The 22,607-nt window shown below is 35.6% G+C and overlaps 1 pseudogene; it reads right to left on the minus strand.

The window, feature by feature from the left end:
• The window catches only part of LOC124100010 (serine/threonine-protein kinase PAK 2-like), a 116,299-nt pseudogene that overhangs the window by 68,403 nt on the left and 25,289 nt on the right, over positions 1-22,607 (minus strand).

Consider the following 22,607-nt stretch of genomic DNA (forward strand, 5'->3'; position numbering starts at 1 on the left):
TTCAGTACATATTTGTTCATTTGAAAAAGCTATGTAAAAGAACGGGGATACTGTCTTCTCAAGCTTTGTAACCCTAGCACTTAACACCTGAGGCATTAATTAATAATAAATTTTTACTAAATATGTTTTTTCCAAATAAGTAAATTCGGCTATTTTTCCTGAATTCCATTTTAATTTTGAGTATAACGTGTTATTTTTTAATACTTATTTTTCATCTTCCTAATATTACAAGGTATATTACAAAAAGGTCCAGGTGGCAGAAATTAGAAAACATGTGTTGATTTTAGAAGGAGAGACTGTTAATGAACAAATCTTTATGAGCTCATAAATCAGTACTATATAAAAGTATTGTCTGAGTACCATCTGTATTGGAACAACTTGCATTGCTGTTCAAAACAAGATAGCCACATCCAATCTGGGAATATTGGATCAGATTATCTGGGGTTAGGGCTCAGGAATCAATTAATTTTCAATAAGTGGTTTATAGATAATCAGCATCAACAATACCTGAGTGCTGCAAATACACAACCTCAGGCCCTATTTCAGAGCTATTAATCAGAATCTGCATTTAAACAAGGTCCTTTAGAATTGTGAATCACAATACTGATGTATTAGGAATAGCATTTTTTTTTACTTTTTACATTTTGTTTTTTTATTAATGTTTTATTGGTACATTGTAATTGTATGTAAAAGTGGCACTCATTGATATATTCATACATGTGGCATAATTTGGTCTTTTTCATTCCTTTCCCTCCCTCCCCTCCTCTCTCTCCCAGTTCCCTTCCCCTACTCTGCTGGTCTCTCTTCTATTTTCATGAAGTCCCTTTTCTTTCCTTTTTTTCTCACAGGCTTTCACATATAAAATACTATGTTAAATTTCAGACTGATTAACATATTTAAGGATGTGTTTTCCAATTTCGGTTATTAAGACACATTCCCAAACTGCTAATTTCTTCTAAAACTAGGATGGGAGAGAGTATCTGTTTGTCATCCCTTCTCCCAGGAATGAGCAATAGCAGTTCCTTTTCATCCTTCACCTCCAGGATAATGCTTACACAAAATAAGCACTTAGTTCATGTCACATGAATAACTACTTTCAGCTTGGGGGAGACACTCACTTCAAAAACGAAAGAAAAATGAATTTTTTTCAGTAGGTTAATGATGACCATTCTGATTTTTGTCTTATTCTGCATTAATGTCTATAATGAGAAAATAATAATGATTTTTGTGCACTGTATGACAAAATGGTTTAAAAATCACATTTGTAACCATGAACTTTTCCAGGTTCAGACAAAACAAGTTAGCTCTGACTGATTTCTAACCTCACTTCAGAGAACAAACTCACACTTACTCAGTTGTTGCTTTTCGGTGCCTCTTAATTCACAATCCTACAGACTCAAAGCCTTCATTCTAATGTCCTAGAAACCATAATATGTGTGAAGCAGAGCCCTGGTTGGTGAGCTGGCACAGGCTGAGAAAAGAGGGGAGCCAACAAAGCTCTGCTGTTCAAAGTTCTTTTCTCTTAATTTTGGCCTCAAGGCCATGCTCCAGATAATTATAGGATATTTGAGTCCTGGAAAATTGGCTTGAGATGTATTATTTTATAACTATGTCTACCAATCAATCTTTCTTAGGGTTCTTGTTTACATTGTATTTTATATTGCATTGGATATTATATATTATGTAAGTCACCCCTGATAATCTGTGTATCTAAAGAACAAATACAGCCAATTATCATTATTTACAGGAGTCACATTCTATACATTTACCACAAACACTGAATGAGTAAATATTAAACCATTAACTCTTAGGAATAGATTCCTGTGAATCTTTGTTCCCTTTTCCCTCCTGATCAATATATATATGACTTTTGTTTTACGTGTCTTACCATTTACATACACATTTAAAAATGTATACTGTGGGCTTATTAACATTGGATTCACAGCTGATAGCATTAAAATTCATCCCTGAATAAAGGAGATGTAAGACAAAGTTTATCTAAGACAGGTACTTTTCCTGTAGGTGACCTAATATTATATCTCAAAGCTATAGAAAAAGAGGAATGAATCAACACCAAAAGCAGTATAAGACAGGAAATAATTAAAATCAAATCTGAACTCAATTAAATTGAAACAATTCAAAAAATTGACAAAACAAAAAAGTTGGTTATCTGAAAACAAATAAAATTGGTAATCTTCTGGTTACTCTAATTAAGAGAGAGAAAATTCAAATTATTAAAATATGTGATAAAAAAAGAAAACATCTCAATGGATACTACTGAAATACAGAAGATCATAAGAAAGTATGTTGAAAATTTATACTCCAATAAAATTGAAAATCTTATAGTGATTGACAAATTTCTAGAGATATATGGCCTATCAAAACTGAATCAGGATATACTTGATTTAAACAGATCATTTTCAAGCAATGAATACAAGACACCATCAAAAACCTACCAATCAAGAAAAGCTCAGGAACAGACGTATTTTTAGATGAGCTCTACAAGACCCTCAAAGAAGAATTAATACCAATACTCCTCAAATTATTCCATGAAATACAAAATGAGGAAACCCTTTCATACTCATTCTATGGTGCTAATATCACCCTGATACCAAAACCAAAGACACATAAAGAAAGAAAATTTCAGATCAATATCCTGATGAGAATAGATATAAAAATTCTCAATAAAATCTTGGCAAATCAAATACAAAAAATATATTGAAAAGATAGTGCACCACAATTATGTGGGATTCAACCCAGGGATGCAAGTTCTGTTCCAAAAACAGAAATCCACAAATGCAATTTATCACATCATAGACTTTAAAACAAGGATCATATGATCACCTCAATAGATACAGAAAAAAGTATCTGACAAAATACAGCACCCCTTCATGTTTACAATACTAGAAAAATTAGAAATGTAGGAACTTACCTCAACATTGTAAAGGCTATCTATGTTAAACCCAAGTCAACATTATTCTAAATGGAGAAAAATTGAAAGCATTCCCTCCAAGAACTGGAACAAGGTAAGAATATCCTCTTTCACTACTTCTATTCAACATTGTCCTTGAAAATTTAGCCAGAGCAATAAGACAGGAGGAAGAAATTAAAGTAATATGTACAGGAAAAGAACTCAAACTATCACTATTTGCCAATGACATGATTCTATATTTAGAAGATCAAAAAAATTTCACTAAAATTTTTCTAGAATAAATGAATTCAGCAAAGTAACAGTACATCATATCAATACATATAAATCAAACACATTTCTATAAATTAGTGATGAATCTAGTGAAAGATAAATTAGGAAAACTACCCCATTCAGAAGCCACAAAAAAAGGGGAGGGATCAATCTAACAAAAGAGGTGAAATAACTCTACAACATAAACTCCAGAATACTAAAGAAAAAAATTGAAGAAGACCTGATGGAAAGACATACTCTGATCCTGGATAGGCACAATTAATATTGCCAAAATTGCCATAGTAACAAAAGCATTATAGAGATTTAATGTGACTCCTATCAAAATACCAATGACCATCTTCATATAACTAGAAAAAGCAATCATTAAATTCATTTGGAAAAATAAGAAAACCAGAATAGCCAAAGCAATTCTTGTCAAGAATTGAGTGAAGCAGGATGCATCAAAATATCAGACCTTACACTATACTACAGAACCATAGTACCAAAACAGCATAGTATGGGCACCAAAATAGACTTGTAGATAAATTGTGTGGAATAGAAGACATAGAGACAAACCTACATAAATACAGTTATTTCATAATAGAGAAAAGCAACCAAAACTTTTACAAGAGAAAAGATAGCCTATTCAACAAATGGTGCTGGAAAAATTGGAAATCCATATGTAACAAAATAAAATTAAACCCCTGTCTCTCTCCCTGCACAAAACTCAAAGTATATTAAATACTTAGGAACTAGAACACTGCATCTAATAGATGAAAAAGTAGGCCCAAATCTTCATCATGTCAGCTTTGGATCTGACTTCCTTAAAAAAACTCCTGAAGCTCTTGAAGAAAAATCAAGAATCAATAAATGTGATGGATTCAAACTAAAAATCTGCCGCAGTCCGGCTGCAGCAAAATAACCGGGGTGTGACAAACAACTTGTGTAGATTGATACAGCAGGAGTGGGAGCCGTTTATTGTAGGACAGGAGGGGTATATATACATTCCACACAGCTTATCTTAATTAACATAAACTAGATACAGCAGTCAACCAATAAGGAATCTCCACACTTAATGGCTCCCTGGCATTACTTCACAAACCACTCCCTCTGGCAAAATGCAAGGCGCCATCCTGACTTGTTTACAGACCCTAACAAAAATCTTCTCAGCAAAGGGGAAAAATCACCAATGTGAAGAGAAAGGTTACAGAATGAGAGAAAAATCTTTGCCCTGTGCACCTCAGATAGAGCATTAATCTCCAAGAAAGAATTCAAAAAATTTAATACCAAAAATCAAATTACCCAATCAATAAGTGGGCTAAGAAATTAAACAGACACTTCACAGAAAAAGAAATCCAATTGATCAAAAAATATATGGAAAAATGTTCAACATTTCTAGCAATTAGAGAAATGAAAATCCAAACTAAGGTTTCATCTCACTTCAGTCCGAATGGCAATTATCAAGAAGACAATCAACAATAAATGTTGGTAAGAATGTAGGGGAAAAGAGACACTAATATATTGCTGAGGATAATGAAAATTGTTGCAACCATTATGGAAAGCAGTATGGAGATTGCTAAGAAAACTTGGGATAGAATCACCATTTGACCCAGTTATTCCACTCCTTGGTCTATTCCCAAAGGACTTAAAATCAGCATACCACAGTGAGGGGCCACATCACTGTTTATAGCAGCTCAACTCACAATAGTTTAAACATGGAACCAATGTATGTGTCCTTCAACAGATGAATGAATAAAGCAAATGTGGTTTATATACAGGATGGAATATTTCTCAGCCTTAAAGAGGAATAACATGATGGCATTTGTGGGTAAATGGATGGAGCTGGATAATATCATTCTAAGTGAAATAACTCAATCAGAAAAAAGGTCAAATATTGTCAATGATATGTGGACATTAATTCACAATAAAGGGGAGGGGTGGAAGAATAAAGTTACTTTAAATTAGGCAGAAGGAAGTTATGGGAGGGGAGGGAGTATGAGGTAGGAAGAATAGTACATAGTAGTAGAAAGAATGAATTGGACATCATTATTCTATGTGCATGCATGACTAAATGATTCCACAACATGTACAACCAGAAAAATAATTTTTTAAATTTATGTATGCTGTTTCAAAGTGCATTCTACTGTCATATATAACTAATTAGAACAAATAAAACAGAAAAAAAGAATGGTTTCTGCAAGGGGTGGAGGAGAAGAAATAAGAGTTATTACTTAATGGTGGCAGAGTTTCTGTATAGAGCAACAAAATTGTTCTGGAAACAGAAAGTTATACAATCTTGTGAGTGTAATTAATGCCATTGAGCTGTTACTTAACATGGCTAAAATGGCAAATTTTATGTTACACAACTTTTGAAACAACAAACACTTTATTACATTTCAATTTTTTTCTTTTCAGAAAATGGAAGAAGACTATGAAGCCACGTCAATGAAGTCAACGGTTTCTATTCATACTTCTTTAGCCTCCAGGATATGTGGTATGAAGCTAGATAATGGTTTTGCCAGTTTCAGAAATGGGTACTACCAAAAAAAGGGAACAGAGAAGTGCATAATTTAGAAGCAAAACATTTTCTTTCAACTAAGCTCTGAAGACTACTTAAGAATACAATTTCTTAAACAACACATACTTTAATATCTGCACAAACCCTTCATAATCAGTATGTAACTTTCATAGTTGAAAACAGAGTTGTTTTTGTTTTAGTTTTTCTACTTTCCAAATATCTACAGTTAAGCAGTCCATAAATATACTCATGCCAGCATTCAATGAATACAATATTCAATAATATACAAGAATGTACTATAACGATATTAAATTTTTATTTTTGACAGATGAAACTCTAAAATGTAGCAGCTGCCTTACTGGTAGTGACCAATGAATAGTGAAATGTTTCATATGAAAATTTTCTCTTGGTTATTCAAACAGAGTCAACCTTTTTCAAAAATGGCATCATTTCCAAATTTACCTGTATCAATTCCTTGGCTGAACCCCTTTTCTCAACATCCACTTCCAAACATTGATTTAAGAAATCTTGAAATACTGGGGAAAGTTTCTCTGGATTTGGAAGTTCTAGAGTTCCATTTGTTGCAATCAGGTATAAGGCCTAAAAATTGAATAACATCTGTGACCTTTTTTTTTTTTTTTTGTTACCAAGGATTAAACTCAGGGTTGCTTTACCAGTGAGCTACATCCCTAAAGCTTCTTTTTTATTTTTGAGACTAGATCTCCACAAATTGTTGAGGCTGTCCTCAAACTTGTTATGTTTCTTTTTTAGCCTCCTGAGTCACTGGGATTATAAGTGTGCAACAATTTGGTACAATATTTGTGACATTCTTAAGGTATCTCAGCAAATTTATAATGTACTTTATTGCTTTATCAAGTTTATAGAACTCTGTGTGTGTGTGTGTGTGTGTGTGTGTGTGTGTGTGTGTGTGTGTGTGTGTGGTGATGGTGGGATCAAACCCAGAGCCTTGTGCATGCTGGGAAAGCATTCTTGCACTGAAAAACGTCTCTAGCCCCTATTAATACTTCAAAGGCATTCACATGAATACTAAAGCGAGTAAAGTGAGGTTATCATTATCTCTACCTGTTTGGATTTTGAATCCTCCTTCCTTCCCTTCTTTTATTTTTCTTCTCTCTCTCTCTCTCTCTCTCTCTCTCTCTCTCTCTCTCTTATTTTTGAGGAGTGGTGCTGTAGGAATTGAACCCAGGCATATGCTAGGCAAGTAAGTGCTCTACCACTGAGCTATACCACCCACCCCGTCGGCTTTTCATTTTATTTTGAGACAGTATCTCTAAGTTGCCCAGGCAGGCCTCAAACTTGGGATTTTCCTGACTTAGTCTCTCAAAATCTGAGATTTCACTTGTGTGCCACGAGGCCTGGCAGCTTCATCTTTTCTGTGTTGAAGTGTAACAACAATATATTGCTTAAAGAAAACAAAATCAACAACAAAAACAACAAAAACCCCACCTGAGTGACATATAAGTACAAAGAAAAATTATGACAATTCTAGTATTAATGTGTATAATCCTGTTAAACATTCACAAGCTTTTTAAAAGTCACATCTCAAAACAATTGGATTTACTCTAACTCTTTTCCTTAACTAGCTATATGTTAACTTCATAATTCCTACGAATTATTCTAAATTAAAAGTACCTTATAATGTGGAGGTTTTCATGATTTAACAAATACCCTTTAGAAAATCTTATATTCTTTAAGTTTTTGATTATTACATTTAAGTCTGTAGAAATTAAATTATTTCTAATTAATGATTTTTTAGTAGAAGTTTTAGATTTTGAAATTAAGCAGACAATAGAGGCAATCACCAAGTTGCCTTCTGAGACAGGAGGAACTAATGGATCTTGCTGACCTTCTTTAAACTGAAAAGACAACTATATAGCCTTGCAAATGCATTTTCCAAATTCACAACTAATCTCAAAATGTGGATCTTAAAATATCCCATATTAGCCCCTCATTTTCTAATTATTAATATTTTGCATTATAGAACAGTGTACTTATTATAAATGGTATGTGTGTGTGTGTATATACATATACTACCAAAATGTGTGTGTGTGTATATTTATTTTTTGTGGTCCTGGAGCTTGAGCCTTGGGGACTTGTGCATGCTAGGCAAGCACTCTACCACAAATAAAAATATGGATATGCTTCTATTAATCTAAATGATATATATGTGTGTGTGTGAATGTATGTGTGTGTGTGTTTCTGGTTAAAACATGTGTGTGTGTATATATATATATATATATATATATATATACACATTTTATATATATATATATATATATATATATATATATATATATATATATATGAATAAATAATGTGAATAAAGATACTATAAAAATTGTGTATAAGTTTTTTTTGGACATGTTTCAATGCATTTTGATAAATTCCTAGGAACACATTGCTGGGTTATGTGGTAAGGTTATGTTTAGTTTTGTGTGAAATTAAAAAAAATGTCTTCAGGAGTGGAGCATCCCACTAGCAATGAATGTGTGTTCCTGTTGCTCCACATCTTCATTCAATATTTCGTATTGTCAGATTTTTTTGAACTTAAATATTCTAATAGGTGTGCAGTGTTATCTCATTGTTATGTTGACTTTCCCTAACTACATATATATTTAGCTCTTTTTGTATACTTGTTTGCCACCTGTGTATCTTCTTTGGTGAGTTATTTATTTAGATCTTTTGCCCTTTATTTTATTTATTCCCCCCTCACTCCTTCAGATCATAGCTCTTTGCACTGTCATCCCTACCATTACTCCTGTCATAATTCATGGCTATTTTAATAGCTACACAGATGCATGTATGGTTCCTTGTCTTCTTCTCTGATGTGCTTATGCACTTGCCTTGCTCACCATATCCACCATGTCCTTCCCTCTGCCAGAACAGACACCAGCAACTGCAACTCTTAAGTTGTTGTTGCACTCTACCTCCTATCTTTTGTACTCCTAGCACTACAAAGTCAGCAATCCTATGACTCCACTGGGACCGAAAATCCCATGGGTCTTTTAGTGTCCATCTTTCCTTTCACATGTCACTTCCATGTCCCTTTCCCACTCACTTTACAGCATTTATCCAGCTAAATGTGGTTAAAACTGTATTCCTTCCTGTATCCATGCAGCTTAATGTAGTGGGATAAACCCCACTCATCTACAATGACTGGCATCACTACAGATTGAGATCCACTAACCTCATATGGACTCTTAGTGCTTTCAGCAGCATACGAGATTTCCCTATTTTGTTTACTCTCCTACTATCCTTTCCTGTTCTAAGACATGTATATTTAGTTGTCATGTCTCTAAGATGACTCTTGGCTATGACAGTTTCTCAGACTTTCCTTGTTTTTGATGACTCTAAAAAGTTTTGAGGAGTACTGGTCAGGTAAGATATCATACTTTGTAGGATTACTCTTTTACTGACTTGTTTTTAAAAAGGATATATCAAAATAATGGGTTTTTGGGAGAAGGTAACAAATTTTTCTTTCTTTTTCTTCTTTGCAGTACTGGGGATTGAACCCAGAATTGCTCTACCACAAAGTTACAGCTCTAGCTCTTTTTATTTTCAATTTTGAGATAGGGTCTTACTAAGTTGCTGAGGCTGGACTCCAACCTGTGACCCCCTTGACTCAGACCCCTCAAATAGCTGGGCCACCATGCCTGGCAACAGTACTGTTTTCATTACATCATATTAAAGGTACCTATTAGCAACATGGTTTATGACTGCTGATGTTAACCTAATCACCTGGCCAAGGGCTTGTTAACTTTGCCTACTGTGAAGTTCCTCTTCCCTTCCCATACTTCTCTGGAAGTCACTGTGCAGTCCATACTTGAGTTTTACTCTACTTCCTGCAGGTGGAGTAGCCACATAAACTTTTAGAATTCTTCTGCATAGGTGAATTCTGCATTCTTCATTCTGTAAGAATGTCTTTTTTCTCACATTTATTTATTCAATCATTTATGTCAGCATAAATTCATAAATATTTATTTTAAATTTCAAGTTTTAATTACTACTTTATTTTGTTGTTCCAATTGTCCCAGCTTTGGTTATTTGGAGCTCTTTCAGTTGCCCCTTACAATATATCTCCTTCAATGTGGCCTTTAATAAAATTAATGTTTATTTTTAATTGATTAATAGTCATTGTATGTATTTATGGGGTACAATATGATGTTTTGATATTTGTATACATTGCTCTATGCCTTTTACTTAATTATTTTTCTGGTTCTAAGATTGAACTGGAGCCTTATACACACTAACACACAAGTACTCTACCACTACTATATTTCCAGTCCAGCACTTTTTTCTTCTTTTTTCTTTTCTTCTTCTTCTTTTTTTTTTCTTTTGTGGTCCTGGGGATTGAACCCAGGGCCTTATGCCTGTGAGGCAAGCACTCTACCAACTCTGCTATATCCCCACCCCACCCACCCACCCTTTTTTTTTTTAATGATTCCTTACTTATTAGGTACACATCTGTCTTTTATTATTTCATGTTTGCATTTTTTAATGAACACATTCTACCATCAAGTGACACAACATGCAACATAGGACAAATTTCTGAGGGTTCTTCCCCTTAGCCCTGAGTCTTTTTATTGTCATTTTACATATGCATATCTCCTGCCTCTACTGTTGTTATTTTTTACCCAAATAGTTACAAGTACTTTCAACTGTAATGTTTTTGAGAAAGCTGTTATTTAGCTTTTGAAAGATAGATTTCTGGGTTGATTTTTTTCTTTCAGAACTTCATTATATATTACTAAAACGCTTGAAATGATCTCACAGCTCACTGATTTTATTTATTTTATTTCACTTCTATCTTTATGTTTCACTGTGGCTAGTCTCTATTTCTATAATAATCTACTATTAACCCAATCTCAGATGTTAGTTTCCATAATGTGTTCATCAGTTTTGTGTCACTGTGACCAAAACACCTGACAAGAAAACCTTAGAGGAACATGCATTTTGCTAATCCATGGTGCACTGACTGGAATACTCTAGGCTCAAGGTGAAGCACAACGTCATGGCAGAAGAGCATGATGGAGGAGTGCTGCTCTGCTCAAGGTGGCCAGAAAGCACAGAGAGGAAGACAGGTATACGAGGAAAACAAATGCTTCTAGGGCAGCTTACATTGACCCATCTCCTCCAGCTACACTCCTTCAGTTTCCACCTCGTCCATTCAAACTAGGATAGACTGATTGGGTTACAGCTGTCACAATCCTATCATTTTACTTAGAAATATTTCTGCATTAACACAGGAGCTTTTCAGGGACACTCCATATCCAAACCACAACACATGACTAAGTTCAATTTGGGTCTTTTAAAGATATATCTGATTTTTTAATACCTTGAACACAATTATAAATATAATTTCAATGACGAATTCTTCTGTGCTAATTCTTTTATTGGTGTTAGTTCTGGTTTGGATTCAGCTAAATATTTTTACCTCATTATGGGCAAGATTTTTCTCTCCTTTGTCTCTCTAGTAAAATGTTTATTGGATGTCTGGATACTTGTTCGGTTCTGGTCACATCTGCATTTGTATCAATATTCATTTTCTTTTTTTCCAGGTAGATCAAAGCTTCTTTTATTTGAACAACTGATCTATGTAACTATGGAGGCCACACAAGAGGTAGAGCCTTATTTATTTCTAGGTCTCTTCATCCTTGGACAGTCTTTCTTGGCCTGGAGGTGCTTTGCACAAAACTAGTGGTCTTCCCTTGTTTCAGACCCATGGACCTCAGCCAGGTCAGTCAAGATTCTCACAAGTCTTGTCTGCCTTCAGCTTGTGGGTATGTTCCATGAGAATCTGCTTTGTTTTGGGCCATGTTTCTTTATCTTCAGGTACAGGCTCTGGTACAAATGTCAATCTTCTCAGATTTGTAATATCATCTGAGCAGCTGGTGCACAATTCTCACCATTATCATCTAGGTTTCCTTCTCTAACGTATGCTGCATATGATTCCCCTTCTGCAGGCCATGGTGTTTTGACAGATTGAGACTAGGAATGGACAGTCTCAAGCTCACAGATGAAAATCCCTCCTTTGATCATCTTCTGGATCTGCTGATAGTTGATGTCATTTGGGAAATGACTGATTTCACTGGGTCCAACCAGATCCAAGACAGAGGATGCTGAAGAAGCCTTTTCTGAGGTCTGAGTATAACCATGGTTATGGTTGTGGCCCTGTAAATATTCTTAGGCTTTGTTCTGGGATGCAGTTTTAAACTATTTGGGTCTCATTTGTAAGATTTGTTAGGTGGAACTGAAGTAGCATTTAACTTAATGGTAGTTATTTCCCGTCACTGAGATTAGATTCAATGTCTCTACTCAACATCTTATGAATGATAAGGTTTTCCATAGTGGCTGAGAGAAACAGGCACTACTCCCAAGCTTTCACATGTTTTTCTGAGTTGGAGGTCTCACTATGTCCTCATACAAATAGTCCTCAACCTTCAACTATCCAGGACTATGGGTGTGCACCATTACACCCAGCCCCAATGTTTGCTCCTAGTGACGGAGACTGAAACAAGTTCTTGCAAATGCTAGGCAAACACTCTACCACTAAACCATACCCCAACCCAGTTCTTTCCAATCTTGTCAGATAATTATATCTTAATCTTTACATTGGCTCTTCACACCAATCTCCTTTGAATGCTTAAGGGGGGACTCTCCACACAGATCTTGAAAGTCTTCATCTTTTCTTCTTTCACAGCTTTTCCAGCAATGTCCCATCATAGTCATCCCTCTCTGAACATGGCCTGGCAACTGGGGCAGCCGTAAGTTTCACTTCAGTTGTTCCTTATTGTCCTTCATTCATTGTCTGATGCAGTGTCTTGAAAAGTACTGTTTCACAGAATCTTGTTTTGGAGGGTTGATTCAGGCAAGGTGGGTTAATCTGGTCTGTGTTACTTCATTTTGACAGAAAGCAGATGTCCCCATTCCTCAAGTTTTCACCAATATTATGTCTAAATTGATCAAGTCTCAGTCTTCATCTTAATTGAAATAAGTGCAGTTTTTGCCAAGCTGATCTCTCCCTCACTTCTTGCATGTAGATTTCAGGGCGTATCTTTATCTAGTTTTTCCTATCTTTCCTGCCATTCCTTTTTAGTCTCCTTGCTGGTCTGCCTGATCAACTCTTATTTATGGACTGTGTCAGGGTACCAGCTGAATTTTTGTCAGTCTATACCCCTTTGACCTTGTGATGTCATCTTGCCTTATAGCTTTAGAAAACATTTGTAGCTAAGGAGCCTCAGTTTGATCTGTGTAACCTGGGTCCAGACTTGCATTCCCTACAGCCTCTTCAACAAATCCACTTGAACATCTTAGTAGGTGTATTAACCTTAAAATGCCTAGTCTACATTACTGTCATTTCTTGCCTGAATTATTGCAACAGCTTCCTAATTGGCCTTTCTGCTTCTGCCTTTGCCTTCCTTGAGAATCTCCTCTTAACAAAGTGACCAGAGTGAGCCTGTTAAAATTTATGTAAGACTATTTTATGCCTCTGCTCAAAACTTCCCAGTGTTTTCCCCATCTTAGAACACAAGCCAGAATTCTCATCTCAGATAAAAAGTCAGAATCCCCACTCAGCACTACACAGGGCCTCATTTCACTGACTACCTTATTGCCAATTGTTTGCTCAATGCACTCCGACTCTGCTAAATTCCTTGAAGATCTTTGAATGCACCAGGAATATTCCTGCTTTGGGGCTTTTGTAATTGCTCGTCATGCCTTTCCTAGGTAAATAAGCATCACTCTCTTACATCTGTGTCCAAATGTCACCTCAGTGAAGCCCTCCAAAAGCACTGTTTTTAAAAGCAAATCCCTGACTCCCCTGCCTCTCTCTCTCCTTGCCAATCTAGCACTTAAAAAAGAGTCCATGCTTAATTTATTATTCTGATTTAACTTATTGTTTCTTTCCTCTCATCCGAATGTAGGTTCTACAAGGGCAGGAATTTTTGTTGATTCTCTAGGCAGCAACTTAAACACTGCCTAGCACCAGGCTGGTATTAAACTCAATATTGGCTAAATAAATTTATGAAAGTAGAGGGTTCTGAAAAAGCATTCAGCAAAGAATATCTACATCCAATCCCCTCTGTTGTCTGGCTTTTTTTTTTTTTTACTTAGCATAATACTCTCAAGGGTCAATATTGCACATGTATTAGCACTTCCTTCTCTTTGATGGCCAAATAATATTCCACTATTCATCAGGTGACAGATAATTGGGTTGTTTCTAGTTCTCTCTAGCCTATAGTATTTTTATGAGCACTTTGTGAATGTTTTGTGTGGGCATGTTGCCTTTTTCCTTTTGGCAGATCTGTGGACTGATCCCAGGGCCTTGTGCATGCTAGGCACTCTACCATTGATCTATATTTTCCATTCCATGGACATACGTTTTTAATTCTCTTGATATATACCTCGTAGTGGAATTGCTAGGTCATATGGTAATTTGATAGTAACCTTCTGAGGACCTGTCAAATTTGTTTCTAAAGCAGTGCAACATAATACATTCCCACTAGCAATATATTAGAATTCCAAACTTTTTTTCATTTTCATTTTTATAGTACTAGGAATTGAATTCATTAGTGTGCTACATCTAAGCTACATCCATAGCCTTTTTAAAACTTTGAGATGGAGTTTACAAAGTTGCCTAGGCTGGCCTCAGACTTCCAACCCTCCAACCTTAGCCTCCCAAGTCCCTGGATTACAGTTGTGCTCCACTGTGCCTCAACAACAATTCTAATATTACCACATTCTCATCAGTGCTGATTATTGTCTGAAATGAGGTGGAAAGTGGTGTCCTGTGGTTTTGATTTGTATGTCCTTAATTACTAATGATTTTGTGTCAGGTATGTGAATATAAATGGAGATGGAGGATGGTTGAAATTCTTCACCTCAAATGCAAGAAAGTTTACTTGTTCAAAGTCTACTCTGTTTAAAAATGGGCTTGAACACTATCAGTTATATACCTTTCTCAGAGGTGTAACCTTGCTTTTCTCTTTTCTGGACTTTGGGGTTCAGAGGCTGACATTCAAAGTGGATAACCTGATTTCTATATCCAGGTTATTTAAATGTGTAAGAAAAATACCCTAACTCTATGGAAAAAGGCATCTAACTAGGGTACTTCAACTATGTAAAAAGCTGAGTATGTTCTTACTTATATCCAAAACAAGAAACCACACTGCTGACCAGTAAAAATCTACACTCTTCAGCTAACACTTTCAGCTCTCTAACTCAGAAGCTGTGTGATTTGTAGATACATAATAAGGGCAGAGTTCAGGTTTTGTGATGTTTTGATTGTAAACTTTTGACCAGTGAACAACACAAGGAAGTTTGAACTATGCTGTAAGGAGAAAAATTAAGCTGGTGTTAAACTGGTGGTACTTTGAGGGATCTTCCTTCATGTATGAAGGTTCTCCTTCAAGCATCTCAATAGCCATGATACCTAGAGACAAAATGTCAACTTTAGGGCCATAAGCTCTCTGTGTAACCATTTCTGGTGCCATCCAATAAGGTGTTCCAAACATGGTAGTGTGTTTGTTCTGCTCAGGGGTGATCTGAGCACAAAAACTAAAGTTAGGTAAGAAACAAAAACAAAACATTTAGAGTTAATAGTTTCTAGGGAAGGTTTTTTAAAAGAGTTCACCTCAGATGCCATAATTACATTTTGACTGTTCAGGCTCTTCTATTTTCTTAAAAAAAGAATTTAACAATAAAGTAATCCAGACTGGGATTAAAATATTTAGAAGACATTACATACTGCCACTTTTTGCTTTTTCTTCTTACAACAGAGTACAAATTAGTAAAGGGCTTTCATTCTTAATAATACATTTTATTCTTCAAGTTTTAGTAAAACTAAAAGATGTTTTACCAGAAAGGGAGGAAAATCACCAAAGTTGGACACCAAATCTAAATGCAGTGAATCAGGCAAAGGTTAAGACCCTGAAACTATTTTAGAATAAAATAAAGAGAAGCTAGAATCCCTAAGCATACAACTGAGCAGAGAGCTTAGAAAAAGAACACAGTTGAGTGCAATTGTACTGACAAGGTACTCACTAGCATTAATCTACCCCACCTGTCTCTATTGTAAATGAGGAACAGAAAACCTACTTTAGTACTTGATGGGAATTTTGTTGAAAGGTCAGGATGAAAACTTACAATCTTTTCTTCACTTCTATTGTTAAAGCCATTCAACTACTTATGTTACTATTGGTTTCAGGTCTGTAAGCTTTAGACTCTTTTGTATTTACAGAAGAATGAATAATAGCTATGAACTCCTGTTTGTTTTACCTAACTAGGAGATTTTGTAAACTGTTCATTGAAGATATCTTTTCATTTTAATCATTATCTTCTTCATTTTAAAAACTATAAATATTGTAGTGTATAAAAACACCTAATTTCCATTTCTTTACTCTTTGACATTTAAGATAATTTAGTCTTTCTTTACCATATTGCAGATAAAATTTAGTAATTCTATAGGAGTGAATACATAAAAGAGCAACTGTTAGGTAAAATAATATTTATAATGAAAATCAGTGTTTATAAAAGCCAGGTACTGTTCCAAGTACCTTGTAAAAACATCTAATCCTCATGATAACCATATGAGATAGGTAGTTTTTTAAAACTTGGTTCTGGGTAATTTACCTTGGTGCTTCAAAACTGAGCCACATTCTCAGGCTTTTTCAATATTTTATTTAGAGACAGGGTCTTCCTAAGTTACTTTGGGCCTGGCTAAATTGCTTAGGCTGCCTCAGCCTCCCAAACAACTGGGATTACAGGCATGCCCCACTAAGCTGAGCCCCAGATATGCTTACTATTAAGATTATTCTCATTTACAAATGGGTATCCAAGGCATATATATTTGCAATTAATTTACCTAAGAGCTTTAATCTAGTGTCAGAGTCACCACAAAACATTAACCAATATGTCTAATTTAATTTTCATATGTCTCCACCAAAAATGTATGTGATTATCTATTTCCAATTGCCCAGTAAAATCATTTAAATATAGAATGTTATATTTTCATGACCTGATTGAGTAACCTTTACAGTATGTAGTTTAATAGCTATGCCTGAGTTCTTCAGAGGGCAGGAAGGTATTCGAAGATTATGGGCACAGAGGAAAGAAGTTCAGGATGTTTTTTATGACCCTATTGTGTCTCATACAGGAGAACATTAGAAAACTGGGATATTTTTCTTCTCATCTCTGAGGTCAGGGTCATATAACCTTCTCCTTATGAGGCTATACTCTATAAAACTCAGAGAATTCTGAAGAGTACAATGAAAAAAAAAAACAGTGTTAACAGATGGCATAAACAAATTCAACTTGATCCCTTTAAGATAGCATCAACACTAGGACAGTCCTAGACACTGCTTCTTTTTTCTTTTTTAATTTTTTATTGTGGGTTGTTCAAAACATTACAAATTTCTTGACATATCATATTCCACACTTTGATTCAAGTGGGTTATGAACTCCCACCTTCACCCCATACACAGATTGCAGAATCACATCAGTTACACATCCATTGATTTACATATTGCCATACTAGTGTCTGTTGTGCTCCGCTGCCTTTCCCATCATCCACCCTCCCCCCTCCCCACCTCTCCCCTCCCCTCCCCTCCTCTCTCTCTACCCCCTCCACTGTATAACCCTGAGGGTCTCCTTCCATTTCCATGCAATTTCCCTTCTCTCTCCCTTTCCCTCCCACCTCTCATCCCTGTTAAATGTTAATCTTCTTCTCATGCTCTTCGACCCTACTCTGCTCTTAGTTACTCTCCTTATATCAAAGAAGACATTTGGCATTTGTTTTTTAGGGATTGGCTAGCTTCACTTAGCATAATCTGCTCTAATGCCATCCATTTCCCTGTAAATTCTATGATTTTGTCATTTTTTAATGCAGAGTAATACTCCATTGTGTATAAATGCCACATTTTTTTTATCCATTCCTCTATTGAAGGGCATCTAGGTTGGTTCCACAGTCTTGCTATTGTGAACTGTGCTGCTATGAACATCGATGTAGCAGTGTCCCTGTAGCATGCTCTTTTTAGGTCTTTAGGGAATAGACCAAGAAGGGGAATAGCTGGGTCAAATGGTGGCTCCATTCCCAGCTTTCCAAGAAATCTCCATACTGCTTTCCAAATTGGCTGCACCAATCTGCAGTCCCACCAGCAATGTACAAGTGTACCCTTTTCCCCACATCCTCGCCAGCACTTGTTGTTGTTTGACTTCCTAATGGCTGCCAATCTTACTGGAGTGAGATGGTATCTTAGGGTGGTTTTGATTTGCATTTCTCTGACAGCTAGAGATGTTGAGCATTTTTTCATGTACTTGTTGATTGACTGTATGTCCTCCTCTGTGAAGTGTCTGTTCAGGTCCTTGGCCCATTTGTTGATTGGGTTGTTTGTTCTCTTATTGTCTAATTTTTTGAGTTCTTTGTATACTCTGGATATTAGGGCTCTATCTGAAGTGTGAGGAGTAAAGATTTGTTCCCAGGGTGTAGGCTCCCTATTTATCTCTCTTATTGTTTCTTTTGCTGAGAAAAAACTTTTTAGTTTGAGTAAGTCCCATTTGTTGATTCTAGTTATTAACTTTTGTGCTATGGGTGTCCTATTGAGGAATTTGGAGCCCGACCCCACCGACTGTAGATCGTAGCCAACTTTTTCTTCTATCAGACGGCGTGTCTCTGATTTGATATCAAGCTCCTTGATCCATTTTGAATTCACTTTTGTGCATGGTGAGAGAAAGGGATTCAGTTTCATTTTGTTGCATATGGATTTCCAGTTTTCCCAGCACCATTTGTTGAAGATGCTATCCTTCCTCCATTGCATGCTTTTAGCCCCTTTATCAAATATAAGATAGTTGTAGTTTTGTGGATTGGTTTCTGTGTCCTCTATTCTGTACCATTGGTCCACCCGCCTGTTTTGGTACCAGTACCATGCTGTTTTTGTTACTATTGCTCTGTAGTATAGTTTGAAGTCTGGTATCGCTATACCGCCTGATTCACACTTCCTGCTTAGCCTTGTTTTTGCTATTCTGGGTCTTTTATTTTTCCATATGAATTTCATGATTGCTTTCTCTATTTCTACAAGAAATGCCGTTGGGATTTTGATTGGCATTGCATTAAACCTATAGAGAACTCAGGAAATAGAAAAGGAGGGAGAACTTCCAAATTCATTCTATGAGGCCAACATCACCCTGATACCTAAACCAGACAAAGACACTTCAAAGAAAGAAAACTTCAGACCAATATCTCTAATGAACCTAGATGCAAAATTCCTCAATAAAATTCTGGCGAATCGGATACAAAAACATATCAAAAAAATTGTACACCATGATCAAGTAGGATTCATCCCTGGGATGCAAGGCTGGTTCAATATACGGAAATCAATAAATGTTATTCACCACATCAATAGACTTAAAAATAAGAACCATATGATCATCTCGATAGATGCGGAAAAAGCATTCGACAAAGTACAGCATCCCTTTATGTTCAAAACTCTAGAAAAACTAGGGATAACAGGAACATACCTCAATATTGTAAAAGCAATCTATGCTAAGCCTCAGGCTAGCATCATTCTGAATGTAGACACTGCTTCTTAGTCCTTTACATTTTTAACCTCCAAAAAGAATCCTGAGATGGGTACTATTATCTTCCTCAGTGAATAAATGAGAAAAGAGACACAAAAATATTAAATCACCCAAAGTACTTAGTAAGTAATAGCAGGTTTGTTATTTAAACCCAATCTAGTTCCCAGTTTGTAGTCTTTGCCTCTAGAATAGATTCTTTCCTCTTCTATATATTAATTTTCAAAAATATAAACAGATGACGGTTTTTTAATATATAAAAGGTAGGAAAATATAGTAAAAAAATGAATGTTTTTTTCTTCACTTGTTACTCACTAAGTTTAACTTCTCCTTTCATTTCCAAAAGCACATTGTCACTTTTTATGTCCCAGTGAATGACATGATTGGCATGTGAAAACTCCAATGCCTGTAAACACTGAACAAAAGAAAACAGGTATCAATGAAGCAGTCCCTGAAAGTCCCATTCACTAGTTCACACAGAGTCATTATAATAGTAGTTGTGGCTTGAGCACTGCCTGTAGTATTCAGCCAAAGACCCTGCAATACTTAACATTTATAAAAAAAAATCTCATATGCAATATTGTGAAAATATAATCCCTTAATTAGTAAGAAGATCTCCTCCCACACACTGATCTCATCTAGAGATATCATTAAATAATGTCTTATTAAATCCTTTATTTCCTATTATTATTATTACTATTATTATTTTTAGACAGCACCTTTCAATGTTGCCCAGGCTGGCTGCACTTGATCCACCTGCCTCAGCTTCTTCAGCTGCTAAGACTACAGACATCTGCCACATGTCCAGCTCATCTATCACTGATTCCTTTCTGCTTTTCTCCCTCCCTCTCTTCTTTCCTTGCTTGCTTGTTTTATTTTTTCTTTCTTTCTTTTTTTTTTTTTGGTTCTTGCAGTGCTGGGCCTCAGACCCAGGGCACTGCGCATGCTAGACAAACCGTCTACCACTGAGTTACATCCCCAGTCTCTGCCATGGATTTTTAAAACTTTGACTTCAATGGTCTTTCTTATAAAATACTGGATAAATCCATATACTTCTAGGCCTTTTCAGGCTTAAATGCTTAATAGTGCACAGCAGGTAAATAAGCATAAGTTATTTAGAGATTATTTCAATAGTAGAGAATAAACTTGTGGTTATTTGCAGTTTGAAACCTCAGGTACCCAGAAGTCTAATCAATGTGAGCCACCGAGAAAAGCAGGTAGAACTGAGGATGGTCTGGTTGCATCCAGGGGTTTGTCAATGGAATGTATTATGTCTTCTTCGTTTCTTCTCTGGTAGATTTTATATCAAGCTCTATCCACTGCTGGGAGCCATTAGCCAAGTAGGTATGACAATTTCCTTGCCAGCATACCCCATGTTGCTGACATGTTGCAATGACATTGAATGTAAGTGACCTTGCTCAAGGACCAAGGCAGATTAGGGTGTTCCCGGTTTTAAGATAATCTTGTTTAGGGCGTTCCCAGTTTAGGTTCCAGGTTTAAGGTTTAAGATTATTCCTGCTGGGAATAGGGCGTATCCTGCTGCCTGAGTTCCCCTTGAGTTCTCACGGGATTCAGACAATATATTTTGGAGATAGAAGCCCAGTGGAGGTGGATTTGGGCAGAGAACGTGGATTTGGGAGAGAACGTGGATTTCCCCAGAACGTGATTGTAGACGGCTGGTGTGAGTTCGGGAATAAAGAGTTGCTGTTTGAATCTACAAGCTGTGTGGTGGCTCGTGATTGTGTGCCCAGCCAGACTGCGGCATTTGGTGGCCCGTACGGGGAACTTCTGAAGCTTAGAGGTAAGTGAAATTTCTCACCCTTGAGGAAGAGAGAAAGAATGGGTGAACATTTCAAAAAACAATGTGTTATTGTTTTGATTTATTTTGTTTTTATTTCAAGTTGCCTGTTCCTAGAACTTTCTCAGGCAAACTGGGGAAAATGGTTGGCTCAAAGTTTGAAGTTGTTCACCCCCGAGGAAGAGAAATTGTTAGAGGAAAGAGGCACCCCAGTAAGACCAAGAACAGTTAGGACATATGTTGATACAATACAAAAATGTAGCACATGGCTTTTTAAAGACGAGTTATTAAGTATATCAATGGGACCACCATGGTATCCTGTAGAAGGATTTTTCTTCAACAAGAAAGAGATGGCTAGTTCTGTTTGCTACACTTGTCTAAGATCTTGGTTTCTACAAAGTTCTGATTAATTTACAAAGCTAAAATGTTGAAACATCAACCACTCTTTACTTATTAAGTTACATAAGGTAATATATTTAAGCATGTGTGTTTTCATAAATTGGTGAATGGAAAAAAGGTTTAATATTGCTTTGGTCTGTGTCTTTGCTAAAACAAGGTTACTAAGAGTTAAGATTCTATCATGTGTAATTTATATACAAAGAGTATAAGAAGTTTCAGTTGGGTTTCAATTATAGTATTATAGTATCATAAAAAAAACATGAAAGTCTTTCATCTTATTAAAGTGGAGTAATTTGTCTAAATCAGAAATTTTATAAGAGTTGTTTCAGAATGTAAATTTATATAAAGGGTTAACGGTTAAAAAGAGATAGAAAAAGATTCAAGATGTGGAAATATATTTTAATATATAAGGTTAAAGGAAAAAAATGTTTTTAGATGAGATAATCTCTGTGTGGTAAAGTAAAAAGTTGTAAAATGCCATTTAAAAAATTTTTGAGGAAACTAGACTTACTTTAAAAGCTTGAGAAAAGAAGAAATAAAAAAAGGTATTTGTACATGGCAGATTGAGACAAAGTTTCTCAATGGAGTTAAAAAAAAAAAGCCTTTGGTTGAAGGGCAGCCATGTAAACTAACATTAAAGAGATTTAAACAGAATCTAAGCCTCGTTTAAAAGAGTGAAGCTGTAGGTGGTGAAAAAGTATATTTAAAAGTACAGTATAGATGATAATTGGAAGGCTTTAAAAGGTTAAATTGAAGGTGGTCGAGATACCTTCATGGCGGAAAAAAGATTGCTTTATTGCATCATTCGAAGTCTAGTTAATCTTAAAGGCATTACTTAAAAAAAATGGGAAGATAATAGGATAAAAGATATTTAGATAAAGAAGATTAAAAATTTAAAGTGAAAAACTTTAAAAACAGAAATACAGAAAGGTAAAAAAAAGAGAGAAGATGTAGAAAGATAAAAAAGATATAGGAAGATTAAAAAGATGTAGAAAGGCAAGAATTTTAAACCCACAAAATAGGAAACAAAAAAACTAAGGAAAAAAAGCAACTAAGGGTGAATGTACAAACCTTAGGGGGAAAAAAAAACTGGAAGATAGAAATAAGATAAAAAATGGTTG

This window comes from Marmota monax, unplaced genomic scaffold (assembly GCF_021218885.2).
Source record: "Marmota monax isolate L192 unplaced genomic scaffold, Marmota_monax_Labrador192_F-V1.1 WCK01_AAM20220418_F8-fsc00053, whole genome shotgun sequence".
NCBI classification, from domain to species: Eukaryota; Metazoa; Chordata; class Mammalia; order Rodentia; family Sciuridae; genus Marmota; species Marmota monax.